General features: G+C 54.4%; 1 non-coding gene across 1 annotated transcript; it reads left to right on the top strand.

The window, feature by feature from the left end:
• Nucleotides 1-6,287: 6,287 nt before the first annotated feature.
• Nucleotides 6,288-6,360, top strand: TRNAE-UUC. The gene has a single exon. It is a non-coding gene; the product is annotated as a tRNA-Glu (tRNA).
• Nucleotides 6,361-7,366: the final 1,006 nt, after the last annotated feature.

Genomic DNA, 7,366 nt, shown 5'->3' with positions numbered 1-7,366 from the left:
CGGTGAGCCATCTAATGCTACTGCTACTATTGATTCGTGTCTGATTCTTTGTGATCCCATGGACTGTGGCCTGCCAGGATGCTCTGTCCATGAGATTTCCCAGGCAAGAATACTGGAGTGGGTTGCCATTGCCTTCTCCTAGGGATCTTCCCGACTCAGTATGGAACCCAGTCTCCTGCTTGGCAGCTGAATTCTTTACCCCTGAGCTACCTGGGAAGCCGAACTGTCTAATATCCTTCCATAACATCATTTTCTCAGTAAGTTAGCCAGAGCTGGGTTTCTATGGTTTGTGTATAAAGGTCAAATGCAATGGATCAGCTCGTACCAAGGCCTGGGGTGTGAGAGGGCAGGGCTCAGGACAGCTCAGAGAGCATCCACAAGATTGCATAAGCCTTGCTCTAAAAATCATGCTTGCTTAGGGAATGAGCAGAGGCTGGGGGTGATTGAAGGTCTTGGTTTGGGGGAGAGGAGCTAGCCCTGGGAGCTTTCAGGTGAGGCAAGAGTAGTGGGCAGGCCAGAATGTGAGAGGGTATTGAGGCAGGCCCAGGCCCAGGGTCTGGTGAGCAGCACAAGGCTGGGACCCCCTTCCCCAGTCTGGTTGGAGTGGCAGGTAACCCTATGCACCTCAGAGCTTGGCAGGCACAGAGGGATCAAAGGTAGTCAGGGTGCAGAAGCAGGGCAAGCGGAGGTTCTCAAGAACTGGACAAGGAGGTGGGCGGACGAGCAGGGAAGGATCTGATTCAGGGCTCACGCCCTGCCCAGGCCCCTAGCTCCTTGTGCCTGGTCTCGCAGGAGGGCACAGAAGCCGGAAACACCAGCTCCCAGGCCAAGGCAGAGGTGCGGGAGATTGTGACCCTGGAGAGGGTCTCTGCCTGGTCTGGACCCAGCGGTGGGAGGAGGGGCCCTGCATGGTGGGGGCTTGTTTCTGTTGGACAGAGTTCCTCCCTGGGGCAGAAAGAGCTGAGTCCGGCAGACTGAGGTCACGTCTGCCCAGTGACAATCCTCCTACTGTCCCTTTGTGGGGACACACAGTGCCCTCCTAACCTCCCCTTAACTGACCTCCTCGGTGCCTGTGAAAGCTGAGTAGAGCAGTGGGTGGGGATCCCCTGATGGCAAAGATGGCAGAAACAGAAAAAGAAGCTACGATGTAAGAGGTACATCTTCACATCTACATGTGAAGCGGGGAGGGGCCCACGTCTGGGGCCCTCTCAGCTGAAAGTGGAGAAATTTAGGGACCATCTCAGGGTATCCGAAGAGAACATCCTTGCCTGTGGCCCACACCCCACCTCGCTTATTTAAGCTGCCTGAGAGGCCAGACCTCTCCCCAGCCACCATCCCTCTGGGCCCTCCCTCTGAAGGTTTGGGCCCTCCTTGACCCACCTGGAAAAGCTGTGTCTCCCAGGCTGTTCTGTGCTGCCCGAGGCTTCTCCCTTCAAGAAGGCAGTCTGCCAGTTTGGCATTCTGTGTGGTGACCTCTGCTTTGATTAACTCAGATTCAGTTGATTCAGGGTCATAATGACATCTGCAAAATCCCTTCACCTTTGCCATATTCTATGATGTAGAAGTCACAGCGCCCACCCTCACCCAAGGGCAGGGAATTGTGGCCTGAACACAGGGCGGGGAACCATAGGGCTCACCATAGGTTTGTCCACCAAACTGTTGTTCATTGTTCAGTCGCTAAATCATGGCCAACTCTTCTCAAGCCCATGGACTGCAGCACACCAGACTTCTCTGCCCTTCACCATCTCCCAGAGTTTGCTCAAATTCATGTCCATTGAGTCACTGATGCCACCCAACCATCCTCTGTTGCCCCCTTCTCCTCCTGCCCACAATCTTTCCCAGCATTAGGGTCTTTTCCAATGAATCATCTCTTCACATCAAGTGGCCAAAGTATTGAAGTTTCAGCTTAACATCAGTCCTTCCAATGAGTATTCGGGGTTGATTTCCTTTAGGATTGACTGGTTTGATCTTCTTGCTGTCCAAGGAACTCTCAAGAGTCTTCTCTAACACCAAAATTCGAAAGCATCAATTCTTTGGCGCTCAGCCTTCTTTATGGTCTAGCTCTCACATCCATACATGACTACTGGAAAAACCACAAAATATAGCAAAGGTGAAGGGATTTTTGCAAGGGTCATTAAGATCCTATCAGATGAATTTGAGTTAATCAGTCAGTCAGTCGTGTCCGACACTTTGAGACCCCATGAACCACAGCACTCCTGTCCTCCCTGTCCATCACCAACTCTCGGAGTCCACCCAAACCCATGTCCTTTGAGTCAGTGATGCCATCCAACCAGCTCATCCTCTGTCGTCCCCTTCGCCTCCTTCCCTCAATCTTTCCCAGCATCAGGGTCTTTTCAAATGAGTCAACTCTTCACATCAGGTGGCCAAAGTATTGGAGTTTCACCTTCAACATCAGTCCTTCCAATGAACACCCAGGACTGATCTCCTTTAGGATGGACTTGTTGGATCTCCTTGCAGTCCAAGGGACTCTCAAGAGTCTTCTCCAACACCACAGTTCAAAAGCATCAATTCTTCAGCACTCAGCTTTCTTCACAGTCCAACTCTCACATCCATACATGACTACTGGAAAAACCATAGCCTTGACTAGACGGACCAAAGCAGAGATTATTCTCTGTGGGCCTGGCTTCCCTTGTGGCTCAGCTGGTAAAGAATCCACCTGCAATGTGGGAGAGCTGGGTTTGATCCCTGGATTGGGAAGATCCCCTGAAGAGGGAACATCTACCCACTCCAGTATTCTGGCCTGGAGAATTCCATGGACTGTATAGTCCATGGGGTCGCAAAAAGTCAGACACGACTGAGTGACTTTCACTGGCTAATCAGACGAAAGCCCTTAAAAGAGGGGCTGGATCCTTCCTGTGCTAAGAGCCTCTCCACCCCAGCTAGATGGAGTAAGTGACTGTGTTGAGCAGGATTCCCTGGCAAGGAACCACCAACAGCTGCTGTGATCAGGGGTTGGCCCCCAGCTGACTGTCTGTAAGAGAGCTGGGCCCCCATCCCACAACGGCCAGCAAGTGCACGAACTCAGAAACAGATTCTTCCCCTGTTGAGCCTCCATATGAGAGCACTGCCCAGCTCTCACAACATTATAGTCTTATGAGACTCTGAGCAAAGGATCCAGCTAAGCCACGCCCAGACCCCTGAGATGAAATGATAAAGAAGTGTTGTTTCAAGTTGCTGAGTCTGTGCTGATATTTTTACACAACCATAGAAAACTAATACTGATAGTCAGGTGGGAGGGTTAGGATATCAGACTGGAGCACAGAAAGGGAGTGGGGTGTCTTGCCTTCTTGAGGGTCAGAGTCCTGATTTCAAGCCCCCATTGGGCCAGAATTGATGGCTGGACAGTGAGCCAGCTCTGGGCTGGGCTGGGGTGAAGACTCTCCCTGGGGCCTGGTTTTCAGTTTCTGCTGAAGCAAGCCTGCACAGAGAGGAAGAGTGTGGCCGTGGGTGCATGTGGGGGACACCCTGGGGATGGGCCCTCGGCAGTGGCATCCTGGGGCCTGGTTGTACACTTTGGCTGAACTCAGCAGGGGCAGGGTTCCCATTAGCAAGGTCTGTGCGTATTGAATCTGCATAATGATTTTCAATAAAAACCCACCACTCACCCGGCTGGGGCTCAGTCCCACCAGCAGCTCCCTCTTCTCCATACCCTCAGCACTTGACAGTCTCTGTCCTGGTGATTTTCACCAATTTCCCGGGTGTAAAACCGCATCTCACTGTTTTAATTTGCATTTCTCTGACAACCAATCTCTTTGTGAACTTCTTAGTCATTTGGGTTTCCCTTCCTGTGAATTATCTTTTATATCCCTCAATTCCTCTCAGAAAAGGAATCCGAGAAAATTTTGCTTTTTTCCCCTTGGGGTTTGTAAGAGCCTAGAGCTGGGTGCAAACCCAGGGGCAGCTGCTTAGCACCACCACTCCCAGCCCCCTTATTCCCCGGCTCTGCCCAGCTCAGGCCACCACACCCTGAACCTCCTCCCCCAGCCCTTCAGGTCTATGCCCCCGAGCCTGGGCCACATTCCAGGTAGAGCGTGGGTGTGGAATCAGGGTGTTTCTGCCCTAGATGAGGATCTGGAGAGATTAGAATAGAAACAGATCTGTAGCTGTCTCTCCTGCTCGGTCCACACCCTTTTTACTTGCTTTGGTTAAGCCAGAAAGGAGAGAGAGGAGGTCTGCTTCCCAGGCCTGGCCCTGGTCCTGTAACAAGAGCATTTTTATGGGATGGTGGGTGGGTGACTAGGTACAGAATTTTCTCCTGTTGCGGGGACCCAGGCAGCCCGGAGAAGCAGGGAGAAAACATAAACGACCCCATTGAGACTGCAGGGCCAGTGGGGGTGCTTCCGAGGCAAACAATGGCCCTGTGTGTCTGGTTTCTCCTGAGGGCCGGAAGCCCCCCGGGGGGTGGCCCACCGATGAGTCACGCAGGATGCATCCTGAGCCAGCTTTGTTGTTCCAGAGGAGCCCTGGCCCCGCCTGAGACGGCAGATGATGTCATCGAGGAAGATCACATTCTGGGGAAGCCCTGTCGCTGGACAGTCCCTGGAAGCTCGCCGCCCACTAATGGCCCTGAGCCCAGGTCTCCGGCCTTGAGGGGTTCCTGAGGTGGGGGTGGGTGCTGAGCTGAGGGAGCCAGCCAGCCCCCTGTGCTCACAGAGCCCAGGGAAAGCCCCGCTCAGTTCTGTCCAACACGGCACATGTTTGGGGCCGCCCAGACTCAGCTGTGTCCTGTAGGGTTTCCTGGACTCGAGATGAGGTCCAGACAGATGCGTTAGGAACATCCCAGTTATGGCTGACCTGGGCCCGGCAGGAAGCCCCGGGCTGGGGTGGTCACCAAACCTGGCTTAGCCTGCGAGGGAACAAGGCCCGGACTTTCCACTTGGCTGGATTCGACAGAGATTTCCAAAACAAAAAGCCATGTGAGACTGAGGCCATTTCAGTGATTGGAACTTTGACGTTGTTGTTTAAAGTACACCCCACTAGTTGGTAGAAAGCCTGGCTCCAGGGTCACACATTCACACACCCACTGACTGTGTGACCTGGTGGGAGTTACTCTACCTTTATGAGCCTCTGATTCCTCCTCAGAGGGGATGGAGCCCCACCTCCTCAGGTGGGAATGGTGGTACAGCCTGTAGGCTATAGAGGGCACACCTGAGTTTACCTGGCCCAGCCACCTGGCTCATGGCCGCCCTCAGAGATATGGTATCCTTTCTAACCTTCATTTCCTCATAGCCTTGAAGAGGCTTGATATTCTGGTTGGGTTCCTCTTCTGGTTCACTTCCCAGAGGCTCAGGGCCTCAGCGGGTTCCCTGGGACACTCACCTCTTCTCTCCAGGTGCAGGTGGTGGGTGGCACCTGCCAGAGGCTCCAGGGAAAGAACCGCCCCAGCCAGTTCAAAGCCCAAGAATGATGTCATTGCGAGTTCCACATCTGGTTGGTTACCATGGTGAGCGATTGCTCAGAGCCCAGCCCGGAGAGAAACGCTGTAGGGATGGGAAGTCCAGGCCTGCAGAGCCCAGGGGAGAGGTGTGCAGAGCCCAGGAACCACGGAGACCAAGGCCCCTCTGCACCCGTCCTGCCTCTGGGGGCAGCCCCGGAGCCGCCGAGGGGCCACAGGTGCGACCACAGGCCCTGGGCACCAGGAGCAGTTCTCAGTGGGCCGCCTCCGCCTCTGCCCTACCCTGCCGTCCCCGACGCGGGAGCACTGCACCTGGGCCTGCTTCCTGTGCCCTTGGCCAGGGACCAGCAAGTTACCTAAGGGGAAGTGACACGGCCCTGACTGTTCCGGGTCAGAGGCTCCCAGCCTGGTGGATCATCGTGAGAAACTGGACACGTTACCATGGCTCTTCAAACTGATGATCGCCTCCGGCCACAAAAACACCCACCTCGTGAGGGGAGCTGAAGAGTCACACTGGAGGGGTTTGAAGAGAGAGGCCCTGTTGGTGGTTCTGACATGTTCAGCATGAATGTCACTGGCCTGTATTACACCCTCTTCAGCCCCAGTGCTGGGGACTGTTGCTTTGACAATACCCATCTCACTGCCCTCTTCTGCTTGCATGCCCTAAGGTCAAAAAGGAGGGTCTGAAACCAGGCTCCATACAGGCCTTAGTCAACCTCCATCTCCCGCCCATCTCTACCTCTCCATCTACCCACCTGCCATGGAGAGGCACCCTGACACTTCCAGGGGGGCCCTCCTTCAGCCTGAAGAGCCTTCCTCCCCAGGCCTCCTCTGTCCGCAGGTGCTGTATTAAAACCACTGACAGGGGAATTCCCCGGTGGTCCAGAGGTTAGGACTCGGCACTTTCACTGCCGAGCGCCTGGGTTCAATCCCCAGTCAGGGAACTAAGATCCCATAAGTTGTGTGGCATGACCAAATAAGATTAATAGTAAAACTGCTGATATGTTACAGGGAATATGCAAGGAGATGAGAAGACTGCACAGATGAGAACTTCTCTTAGGGTGAGCCCTGCCCGTGGTTCGAAGCAAGCCTTGGACAAGACGCTTGTGGAAGCCCCCATGCATCATGCTTGGCCCCGGCAGATGGCGGGGGAGATTCCTCAGGCCTCTGGTCTCTCCGAGTGCACTGCTTCCTTTCTTCCTTCCTCCCACTCAGCTCTCAACCCCTCCCCCCTACACACATACTGAACCAATATTAAAAAAACATCAATTTACAGTGTCCCCAATTCTTCATTTCCCCAGAGGCCCTATCCTTAGCCACACTGGGCCACCCATGTCCCAGTGGAGGCCCAAGGCCTTATCACCCTCAGCGGCTCTTTCCTTCTGAAAGCTGAGTGTACAACAACTCTAAAGGAATACTGCTTTTGTTCTTTCTCTAATACTTATCACAGCTCTTGGCACACGGTGTGTGCTCCAGAATGATTGTGGATGACCGCAGGGCCTCTCACCTGGGTTGGCAGTGGGCACTTTGTGACACCCTCGATTGGTCAAGCATTCGGGGGAGGAACATGTGCGATGACCTCAGGGGTCTCACACAGGGCTGACACCCTCTCCTGTACCAGACGTGCTCCCCTTTCTGTAATCCCTATTCCTATTAGGTCCCAGTGACTTCTCAGCCCAGCTCAGTCCCCTTGGAGTCTGTCAGCAAACCTGCTTCATCCCACCTGCGATTTGTGGGGTTCCTGCCCTCTCTGCTCAGGAGACCCCGCCCTCCCTGCAGCCTCCCTGTCAGCCGGCCCCACAAACAGTCAGGACAGCAGTCCCCAAGCCCAGCTTTTTTCCAGATGCCACTCCACCTTCAGAAGCAGCCCCAGACCCCCTCCTAGCCCCTGCCAGCCACTTGCAGTCCCATTTTGCCCATCTGGCCTTCCTGACTCCCTTGCGCTGAGCC

Source organism: Cervus elaphus, chromosome 11 (genome assembly GCF_910594005.1).
Source record: "Cervus elaphus chromosome 11, mCerEla1.1, whole genome shotgun sequence".
Taxonomy (NCBI): Eukaryota; Metazoa; Chordata; class Mammalia; order Artiodactyla; family Cervidae; genus Cervus; species Cervus elaphus.
The sequence above is the reverse complement of the archived record's forward strand: the minus strand, read 5'-3'. Positions and strand labels throughout refer to the sequence as shown.